General features: G+C 41.8%; 1 pseudogene; it reads left to right on the top strand.

The window, feature by feature from the left end:
- Nucleotides 1–206: 206 nt before the first annotated feature.
- LOC120109717 lies at nucleotides 207–5,301 on the top strand (annotated as a pseudogene).
- Nucleotides 5,302–5,818: the final 517 nt, after the last annotated feature.

Raw genomic sequence — 5,818 nt, 5'->3', positions numbered from 1 at the left:
AATCGGATGAGAGGAGTGGAAGCACATACTAACGGGTTGTTTTCGGGTAAAATCGGATAATGGATCGGGTCGGGTGGTCGAGTAAGGAGCCGGATCTGGTTGCGGGCCGGGTCGGTAAGGTTCAGACCCGACCCATTGACAGGTTTGCCCCTGGTCTTCTCCGGACCCCCCTACCGCACCCCTTCTTTACCGAAAGAGTTCCTGCCTCCTTGTCCTGCCCGCCCATACCCTAACCCCCGGGGTCCCAGAGATCGTCGCCGAGGGATCAAGAGCCCGCCATGGCCGAGGGCTTCGAGGAAAAATTAGCCTATTTCCAGGCCATCACCGGCCTCGACGACCCCGATCTCTGCGCCGAGATCCTTTCCGCCCACAACTGGGATCTCGAGCTCGCCATCTCCGCCTTCACCTCCTCCTCCTAGTCCCTCTTCCTCCACTAATCCCTCGCCTTCACTGCCGGCGTCGATGGTGGCGGTTGGTTCCAATCCGGCCGAGTCCTCTCTTGCTCGCCAAGATGCCGGCGACCGCGCCGCGCCCGGCCTCGCCTGGAAGCTCATCACCCTCCCCTTCTACGTCGTCTCAGGCGGCATCGGCCTCATCACCGGCGCCGTCGGCCTCGGCGTCTGGATCGCCGGTGGCGTCCTCTCCCGCTCCCTCCAACCTTCTCGGCTTCGCCGCACCACGCGGAGCCGAGGCTGACCCGGCTGATCCCCGTCTCGGCGTCTACCGCGAGGGCCGCCGGACTTTCGTCGCGACCTTCGAGAGGGACTTTGGAGGGGCCCGGGCGCTGGGATCCGGTTCGTGGCGGAGGGGTTCATGGGACGCGCTCCCAGCGGTCCCAGCGGGAAGTACAAGCTTTTGTTCGTGTACCTGCCACCGCCGGCACCATCCGGACGTGCCGGCCTTTCTGCTCGGGATGCCTGTGTTCGCTCCGGTGGGCAGCGTTTGGTGAACGAGAACTTTGTGGTTGGGGCGGGAGCATAAGGAGGACGGAAGGCGTTCAAGATGAGCAAACAGCCTCAAGGCATCTCGGTTCCCCCTTCTGTGCCTGTTGTCATGTCTCTACCAACCAGCGCATTGTTCTCCCTCCAGCAGGTAATTTCTTTTACAATTTCTTTGTTAAACTATGGAATTTGGGGACTAGCTTACATTGATCTGCTACATTTATACGTTGAGCTTTTCTTCCTTAATGTCCTGAACTATAGCTTTGGGTTTTATTCCTTTAGATTCTTATGGAGAGTGAAGGAGGACAATCGGTCAGAATTTTGATGCGACACAGACCACAACTGTCAAATTATGGGGCTACGTGATTTTGAAAAATTCTTCAGGGATATTATCAGAATAGGTGATTTGAACCACTGATACGTAATTGATCATATATGCAGCGCGCTCTGTATATGTTTGAAAATAATTTTTTGATATTGAATGGATGCTACACCAATATTATATTAAAAGGATGGCTAAAAATAAATCGGTCAGAAGTTATATATATTTGCATCCCATGTTTATTGAATTTTCGAAGTCCCTAACTAATGGAATACGGCTTTCTGGCAAGTTATTGTGGCCATTTTTAAACAGTTGTGAGCAATTATTTTACTCAGCATCCACTCCGGACTGATGATATCCTTTCTAGATAACCTTTCTTCACCACCTGTTCCAAGCATTGTGATGTCCCAATGGGAATCTGAATGGGATGTACTCAATTCTTTAGTCTATTTAGGATTTTTCACTTTCTATATGTCTTTTTCAAACTCTTCTTGCTAAATTTTTGATCTATTTTTCTAGTACTTTTCTGATTCCTATTGCGAGTAGGTTTATTATCTAAAGATGGAAATGCCTACAAACGACAGATTTGTTGAGCCACAAAAGAATCTAAATGAGATTCTCTTCTATTTATATCTAACCTTCAGGGTGTACCATATGCAGGCCACAGCAGTAGGACAATTAAAATTTTGCCCATCTCCTAACTGTAGGAATTTCCTACAACTAGGATTGTGGAGGATTTGCACTTAGTATGGATTGGGCTAAGAAAAGGTTTAGGACACTATAGTTGTGTTTAGAAGTGCTTTTAATGCCTTCCATATAGAGTTTCATTAGAATACAAATTTTACATTTTCATAAGTGCTTATTTTTTTTTAATAAAAAATTGAATAATTGGAACATAGTGGAAGTTAGGATGATGAAGAGTACTATTATAAATTAAAGAAAAATGCAAAGGGATTGAACCTTATTAACAAAAAGTTTTCTTCATAGCTAATTTGCCATGCATCGCAGATCCTCCAAACATAGAACTTGTAGGGATTTGAAACCAAATGCATTACTCACAATGGAAGTAAACATGTTAGTAATAGAATCTTCTTCAAAAAGATCTAAAGGATAAGCTACATAAGCAATATATTGATTTTCCTCAATAGTTTCGATGTGGCAAAATCATCCTTTGTTACAATTGTTAAATTCATCGGTCCACATAGTCTTGGGAAAAGGAAAATGAGGAAAGGAGTTGATCTAGAGAATATGGATTTTTTGATCTAGTTTTATAGTACAGAATAGATCTTTTCTTTGCCTTGAAAAGTATGAGGTGCATGCTTTACTTAAGGAAAGCACAAGCCATGAACAGTGTCTGATATGGATGCCCCTGGGTCTCTTTCCTTGCCTTGATTTGCAAGTTTTATCAAGTTCCAGGCATATTTCTTTAAACGTGGTTTGGTCAAAAGTTTTTTTTTTTTGTATGATTAGCTTTTTGAAAGAACTCACAATATAATAATCTTTAACAAGAGTGTCGATGCTACCATCTAAGGAGACAGTGACAAATTAAATTGTTGTAAATTCAGCTAAGAGCTACTGCAACAAGTCAAAAAGCTGGGGGAATTTACTGGATTGAGTTAAAGGGATCTTGTTCTTTGTTTAGAGCTATCTTCTTGTTCCAAGGCCAAGGCCCTAACTAGAAGGTGGGAGCACATTTTTCATATTACCTGGTGGCTGTCATGGCTTTGAAGAAATAAGATATTCGGGATAAGCTAGGGATGGGGTGATATGTGATACTGAGTTCTCCTGTTGCCACCTGGCTGCAAAGTACCTTTCTCAGCTATGGAAGGTCCTCCAGAGGAAAATTATATATTTGTAATTATATTATCTGCTATTACAATTGCTTTTTTTCTTTTTTTCTTTTAGAATGGAAAGTGGAGGAAGTGAGAAACTTCCCCCAGTTTATTATAGAAGTATCAAGAAAATTACAGTGATGTTTTACAAGAGAATATGGGGAAATGAAACCATGAAAGGTGAAATAACTAGAGAAAGGGAAGACAATCTGATAGAACGATCAATAAGGAGACGTTGATTATTTTCCCCCATTAGAGTATGGATTACATCCTGACTGGATGAGATGACTTGTTCCCGCCTCTCTTTTGTGGATCGGTACAAAGCCTATGGATTGGATGCCGAGACTGCTTTTGATTTCCTTTTTTATTTTTTTTTTGAAAAATGCCATGCTTGCAAGATATTTTCCTTCAAGTTCCGGTTTGAAATGGGAATGGATAGTTTTGCAATTGCGTGTAGATATACCTCTATACATAGGTGAAGGCAAGTTGATGATACTAAAAATTAAATTTATCATTTCCAATGTTGTTTGGATGATTTGCAAAAAAATGATTGTAACTATATCGTCTTGCCTGTTATGACAAATGAAATTCCATACTTCTAATGCTGAATAGCTTTGGTTCTTGAGGAAAAAAAAGAGATTGTCTCATATCTTGACCATTTTTCAAGAATTAAGGACCACAACGTCTGTCTGATGAATGCTTCGGCAGATCCTCAACGAGTGATAGAAGAGTGTACACCATCTCTAGTTACAGCACGGCTTGAGGCAGAAGAACGGAGAAACAACCAGCGCCTGAGAGAAGAGCAAGATGCTGCATATAGAGCTGCACTTGAAGCCGACCAAGTATCTAGCTTTTCTTTCTTCAGTCTTTTGATTTCCTTCATTGCTTTGTTTGTTCAGATCGCTTGCATCTGAAACTTTATGAACTTGTCTGGTAAATCAGGCTAGAGAGCGTCAGAGGAAAGAAGAACAAGAGAGGTTGGAGAGAGAAGCAGCAGAAGCTGAGAAGAAGCGCAAGGAGGAAGAGGAGGCTAGGGAAAGAGCAGCTCGTGAAGCTGCTGAGAAAGAAGCTGCTTTAGCTAGGAGGCGGCAAGAGAAAGCGATGTCACTGGGCATTGAACCTGAAAAAGGGCCAGATGTTACACAGGTAAGTTCTTTCAAGCTCAATTTTGTATTTTTCTTTTTTCATTTTGTATGCTTTCATTTACTAACTGAAATCTTGATCTTCATCAATGTCTGTAAGTTTAGCAATGATAGCTTATTAAATTACTATCTACCTGGAGAAAAAAATAACAAAATATCCCAAGATGCCTCTTATCTTCTGTAATGGATTTGATATGTTCCCTCAAAATCTGCCAACAAAAAGATTAGTCCATATTTGATGTATTTTGTCATGCTGGTTACTCAGAAAAAAATTAAAAAAATATATACCTTCATGCGTTTGCAAATTCTGTGTTATTTGCTCTATGCTCTTACAATTTCATTCTTTATAAATTAAGTTATAGGTGTTATGCTCATGCTGCAGTCACATATTTTTAATTGATCAATCCACAATAGTCAAAGTAGAAAGGTAGTTTACCAGGAAAAAGTGAAAAGGTAAAGATAAACCCTGGTGCTTAGGTTTTATTGCAGTGCTACAGAAAATTGTATGTCTGCATATTAGGGCATTTAGTGGACTTGAATTCACCTAATAAAGTAGATGATAATGTTCTTCTGCACATAATTCACATAGAATTAAATTATTATCTTGTTTGTGGTCACTGAGCTTGTAAAAGAGAGAAATCTGATGTGGTGATGTCCATAAACGTGCTTACCCGATGCAGGCCTCAAAGTAAGCCTGTTGCTTGAAAGCAACCAGTGATTCTGTATGCGAGCTGATGAAATCTATTGCTAGCTAAATGGTGGCGTTTTTGTTTTGGTGCCAATTGTCACCTTTTCCTTTCTTCCTCCTTCATCGAAATGGAGAGAATACTTGTCAGTGGAGTTGCCTAGGTTCAAATGCTTATTAAATTACTATCGCCCAGTGAACCAGTTTTCAGTTAAAAGGCAAAGCATGGGGAAACTTGAATATGTTTTCCCTGCAACATGTAAAATAGTATTTTTTATAGAAGTAGTCACAAAATACTAAATTATGGTATTGTTTGGCATCACTTTCTTCTTTTCCATTTTCAAAAAACAGAAAAATAAAATTCTGTTGCCAGTTTCTTTTTGAATTTTTGAAAATATAAACATGTTTTGTATAGTCAATTTTTTTTTAAATATAAGCATGGTGATTGGTGGCGGATGTGATATTAGCCGTAACGGAGTATACTATGGTGCGCTGGTGGTGTATTATGTAGGCGCCGGGTGGTATGACGAAGGCTGGGCGATGACGATGATGGTGTGGCAGTACGGTGGAGTGTGGGCACGTGGCACTGCACATATAATAAAGGCAGCGACAATGTGACAGTGGTTGCGGCAAGGTTCACCGAACCAGTATCAAAGATCGTATCGATTGGCAATCGGTTTGGCATTGGTACAGGTCCGTGCCATTATCGTTCCGAACGGGCAGCAAATAGGTCCGGTGAAGGGGAGAGGGAATAGAGAGAGAGGGGGAGAGAGGAAGGAGGGAGGGGAGAGGGATGATATCCAAGTGTGCCAATTGCGCATTTACATTGACCTACTGGACTGAGTGCACGTAAACCTATAGTTAAAATTGGTCCATGTTATGACTATTACCCCCCC

The sequence above is a fragment of the Phoenix dactylifera genome, unplaced genomic scaffold (genome assembly GCF_009389715.1).
Source record: "Phoenix dactylifera cultivar Barhee BC4 unplaced genomic scaffold, palm_55x_up_171113_PBpolish2nd_filt_p 002599F, whole genome shotgun sequence".
NCBI lineage: Eukaryota > Viridiplantae > Streptophyta > Magnoliopsida > Arecales > Arecaceae > Phoenix > Phoenix dactylifera.
The sequence above is the reverse complement of the archived record's forward strand: the minus strand, read 5'-3'. Positions and strand labels throughout refer to the sequence as shown.